This window comes from Aegilops tauschii, chromosome 2 (assembly GCF_002575655.3).
Source record: "Aegilops tauschii subsp. strangulata cultivar AL8/78 chromosome 2, Aet v6.0, whole genome shotgun sequence".
In the NCBI taxonomy this organism is placed as follows: domain Eukaryota; kingdom Viridiplantae; phylum Streptophyta; class Magnoliopsida; order Poales; family Poaceae; genus Aegilops; species Aegilops tauschii.
In genome coordinates, this window is record NC_053036.3 from 542,300,952 (window position 1) to 542,306,689 (window position 5,738).

A 5,738-nucleotide genomic window follows, 5' to 3' on the forward strand; every position below is an offset into this window, starting at 1 on the left:
AGAGCCATGAGCGTTACTTTCAGGCGGGTATCCTCGGGCCTGCATCCTTCATACAATGGAGTAACCGCGTCTATCTCCAGTTGATCCAGCTTGGCTTTCTCTCGGGCGGCAGCTCTTGCGTTATCCGTCTGCTTGAGAAGCAGCTCTTGAATATGAGGGTCCTGCACCCAGCCCATCGATGGTCCATCGTCGTCTGCTCCGCCGGCATCTTCATCTTCATGATCATGCCCTTCGTCTGCTCCCGCATCTTCCTCATCATCATGTCCGGCATCTTCTACATGATGACTGTGTACAGCATCACCGTCGTGATCATGTCCTGGAGATTCTTCGTCTTCTCGCCGGCCCGAGCCGCGGTGGTTGTCTTGCTGCCCATCCTCATTTCTTGCCCGACCCCCATGGACGACTTCATAGTCATCTTCATCACCTTGCCACCGATAGCCATCCATGAAACCACGCAAGAGCAGGTGGTCCCGCACCTGCCCGGAATCCGGGTCCGCAATAAGGCTCTTCAGCTTGCATCTTCGACACGGACATCTTATCTCCGTCTCGTTCTTTTCAAGCATCTCGGCCTTCGCGGAGCTCAAAAACCTATTCACGATGCCTTCGGTCATCGTGCGGACCATGGTCGCCTGCGGGGTAGAGCAAAACAATATTTTAGAACCAAGAAAAAATTTGGCATGACTTTCCCTAAAAATAGGACCAAAAAGAATGCATAGTGCCAAAATTCTCGCCGAAACGGAAATGAATCAACATTCCGGCAAAATATTGGCAACTATCACATTTCAAATACCGGTACCTGCAAACACAAACATATATGCAACACCACAAACATATGCAACACCACAAACATACATAGATCTAGCTAGGACATAAAAAGTGCATGTGCACGTTGTTGGAGGGAGAACAACATAAAGATAGCTTCCCCCTTACTTACCTATCAAAAAAAGGGGGTTTAACCACGTAATTTGGATGAATTTATGGTGCAAATGAGGTGAGGAGGAGGAGGTAGCCGAGACAAGCTTGGAGGAGGGAGGAGAGAGAATGAAGTGGGGAAAGTGAGTGGGTAGGTGTGGCTGTCCAAAATATCTAGCTCGTCCCAGGTTACTAATGGCGCACCACCACCTAATGTGCCATTAGTAACCCTGGTTACTAATGGCGCACCTGCTGGTGGTGCGCCATTAGTAGTTTTGCAAAAAAATACACTAATGGCGCACCAGGGAGCAGTGCGCCATTACTAGCTTAAACTAGTAATGGCGCACTGCCCCAGGTGCGCCATTAGTAGTTTTGCAAAAAAGTAAAAAATAAAAAAAAATTGTAGTGGCGCACTATGTGGCTGGTGCGCCATTACTAGTTAGAACTAGTAATGGCGCACTGTGCCCTGGTGCGCCATTAGTATGTCTGGCAAAATAAAAAAATTGTCACTAATGGCGCACCGTGTGTCTGGTGCGCCATTAGTGTATTTCACACTAATGGCGCACCAGCACGTGGTGCGCCACTGCTACATAGCAATGGCGCACCACATGTCTGGTGCGACATTAGTGGCCATTCCATCTATAGCCCTTTTCCTAGTAGTGCATGTGTGTAGCAAAACCGGCTTGTGTTTTGGAGCTTGCTACCAAAGTTCATCTCCCGAGAATCTCGCAATGCCATCCCATCGGTTTGTGTTGCAAAACTTCCTTTTTCCGGACATGCTGTCTGAAATATCCTGTTACCAGCCAGATCTGAATCTCAGGCAGATAGGATGGTTGGAGCGCCTCCCAAGAACTATAATATTGGTCTCTGTAACCCGGTAAGTGGATGTCCTGGCCAACACACCCAGCCGGAAGACCTATTATTGTAGTATCCTGATTGATAAAGTTGGCCACCTCCCCATAAGGATTCCGTAGTATTTACTTCCGTAGTTATTCCTTATGGATTCTTCTGTTCCCGAAGTCCGACCTTTTACTTGATGTTCTAGATATCAAACCATATCAAATGGGTTACGCTAGTACATCAAGGAGAACATTAGAAGTGGAGTGCTAAATGTCTCTCGGTCGATCATCCAGATTTTGTTTCCTTGGCCTCGCTAGGGTGAAATCTGAGTAGATGTTATCTTCCTTTGCATCTGCATTGTCCATCACTATTCATCATGGTAGTATGTTGGGTTGCCAGGATCCTTGACACGGATGTTGGTAGAACCTTGATGAATATGGAATTGCTCAAGTTCTTGAGTGCACGCGCAAGCAAAATCATCCCTTGCGTTGTCTTCAACAAGGTAGTCCACATCGTCCATTCTAGCCCGAGTGAGTCATTCTCCCGAACTCCGTCAAACGATCGATTTGTAAATTGCCTCAGGCTGGTGAGAAGAGTTCCAGTGATCTTTGTATGAAAAGTAATTCTTTTGGCCACTTAAGGGAATAATTCTACGAGTCACCTTTCCTAAGGTGCCCCGTTACGGAGTCATGGCAATCAATCTCCTCGCTACTTTGAAACCATGCGCCATCCTATTCTAGCATGGAATTGTTGCCTACCAAATTGAACTTTCGCCATCTGTTTCTTCCATCCCTCTCGATGGGTGTTTTGTGTCTCAGTTCGAGAGATGTTACTACATCTCATTCCGTGAGTTAATCATGATTTGCTTGACCTTCGTGAAGATCGAATCCTGTAGAGCTTCCCTCTCTTTCCCTTGTCGTGTTGGGTGAAGATCTCGAAAGCAAAGATGTCAAGATCAACATGATGCAATGAATCAACATCTTCGAGAAGAGCAATTGGATCGAGAAGATGGTGTTAGCTTTGTGTCCCCCCTGTCTTCTTACCTCACGTCTTGAATCTCGGGACGAGATTTTTGTTTAGTGGGGGTGGGTTGTCACAGCCCTAGATTCATGGCTGTAAATAGTTGCATCAGTGGGCATGCATCATGTTTAAATTCAAAGGAAATTTGAATTGGGGATGACCAAGCCCTGGCACTAAATCAATTCAACTAGGTTCAAGTTTAAATCTTTTCAATGAACCCAGAATGCCCTTTAGAAAAGTTCATGATTTTTGATAAAGGTGAAAACCTCTGCCAAAAATGATGCACATATTTTTAGGCCATTCTGGTTATTTGAATTAACCCATATTGTATTTGAATTGGGGCATTTAAATACTATAAATATTTTAAATGCTCCAACAATTTTGGAATTAGTTGAGGGCCTCTGGAATAATTCATTTAGTGCCCACAACTATTTTTCAGAAATTTTAAAAGCAATTTGGTTTGAAAAACCAAATTAAAACAAAATTGCATAAATAGAAAACAGAACAAAACTAGAAAAGACAGAGCAGAGAAAACACTTACCTGGCGCTTACCTGGCCTGGCCCAGCACGGCCCAGCCCACTGGCCTGGTGCCAGTCATCGCCTACCTTTGCCAGTAGGCAGAGGAGGGACACCGCGACGCCGCCGAGCTCGCCACGCCTCCTCCTGCTTGCCGCCGACCGCCTGGAGCTGGCTGGACACGCCACGCACCCCCCAGGCCCTCTCACTCCTCCCCCCCCCCCCCCCCCGTGCTCATCCCCTCCCCTGTCCCTCTCGCGCGCACCCACCCGAGCGCAGCCGCAGCCGCCGCTCGCCATAGCCATGGCCACCGGCCACCCCACGCCTCGCTGATGCGCCCATAAGCTCCGCCACTTCGTCCTCCACCCCCTCACCGAGCCACGCCCCGCCGGAAGCCCCCGAACGTCCTCACCGAGCTCGTCTCCAACCTCCCGACGATGAGATCGCCTCCGCCACCCCGACCGCTCCGGTTCTCCCCCGAGCTCGTGGTTCGCTTCTCTGCACTCGCCGTGAGCCACTGATCCTCTCCCCCCTCACCGTTCTCGCTCTCGTGCACCGTAGCCACCGCACCTTGCTCGCCTGCACGGGCCGCCGCTTGTGCTCGTCGCCAACGTATCTCCGGCCACCTAACGGTCCGGCCGTCGTGCTCAGCTCCCTCTCTGCGCCGCGTAGAGCACGTAGGTGCCCCGCACGGGCCACCCTGCCCACCGTAGCGTAGACCCCGAGCTCATCCGAGCTCCGGCGACCGCCAAGGTCGACGCCGGTGATGACTCCGGCCATCCCAGGACCAACCGCTGCCACCACTCGACGTGGACGAGTGCCCGCGTCCCGCAGATGCCCTTCGCCGGCCATTTGGTCGCCGGAGGAGGAATCCCGCAGCCCTCCGCCGTGTCTGGCCTCGCCGGTGTCACGTCGCCGGTGGGTTTAACCCCACTGACCCGGGGTTTGACCCTGTTTGACTTTCCCTGGGTCACTGACGTGTGGCCCAGGCCACTAACTAAACTATATTAGTGTTAGTTTAACGCTAACTAAATTTAGTTAGTTTAATTAACCCTGACAGACGGGACCCATAGGTCAGGGTTGACCTGAACCGTCTCTGTTGACTGCTGACGTCACCCTGACGCAACGCTGACGCAATAACTTATTTACTGGTTTATTCTTATATAGGAAATTCCAGAAAATGTTGCAAACTTCAAAAATTCATAGAAATTAATCTGTAACTCAGAATGAAATAAGTTATATATGAAAAATGCTCAGAAAAATCCAATCTATCCATCTGTACTGGTTTCATGCATGTTTAAACAAGTTAACTTGTTGTTTAGTGCAAAACATGATAAAGCACTATTTAAGATCACAAATGAGTTTGAACTTCGAATCTTTGGTTCAAAATAGCTCAAACCCATCTGGTTGTAGTTGCATTAGCCCAACGCACTCATATTGCCAAGTCATGATCATGCATCATATTGTGCATTGCATTGATTGTGTTTCCTCTCTATTGCCGGTGGTTGTTCCCTCTCGATAGACATATTCCGACGATGAGTTCGATGACACCGATGAAGAGCTATACTATCTTCAGAAGTGCCAGGCAAGCAAAACCCCCTTGTTCATTCCGATACAATCCCACTCTCTCGCTCCTGCTCTCTTTTACCGCATTAGGACAACAACGTTTCAACTGTTACATGCTGCGGTAGTTGAACCCCTTTCCTCTGCATGACCTGTCATTGCCACAGTAAATAGATGAAACCCACTAGCATGAGTAGGAGTTGTTTGAGCCCTGATGTGCCTACTCATTCATGCTTGTTTGTCATGCCTGCTACTGCTTAAAGTTGAGTAAGGTCTGATTCATTGGGGGTGAATTGGAATGTGGTGAACATGTCCTACTGTTGAGAGCTGTGTGTGAACACGATTAGGTAAAGGTAGCGGTGAGAGGCCATGTAGGAGTACATGGTGGGTTGTCTCATTGAAACCATCCTCAGGAACTGAGTTCTATGTTTGTGATCATGAACAGTTACTACCACACATTGGGTTCCGGTAACTTGACCCCTCTCGACTTATTAATCAACTTGATCTCTGTCCAGGAGTTGCAACTAGTTTCTGGTGTTTGTAGGTAGTGTTAGTAGTCTACCAAGTAGCACCCGGTACAGGTGGGCTTGGGACAGACTAGGCACCGTGGCCGGGTATGCCAAGCGCCGCCCGTTTGGTGGGCTTGGAACCCTGTACACATCGTTTGGGGCCGTGAGCGACACCCCGGCTGGATCTCCTTGCGGATGGAACCCGAATAGGCGATAAACCTGGACGAGAGACTTGTGTGGTTAGTCAGGTCGTGGCCGACTCCCTCGCCAGGCTTCCGCTTGAAGGTTGCCGAGATACACGACGTGTACATGGTGGTAAGTGGCGAGAGCGTGTGTGAAGAAGTACACCCCTGCAGGGTTAACATCATCTATTCGAA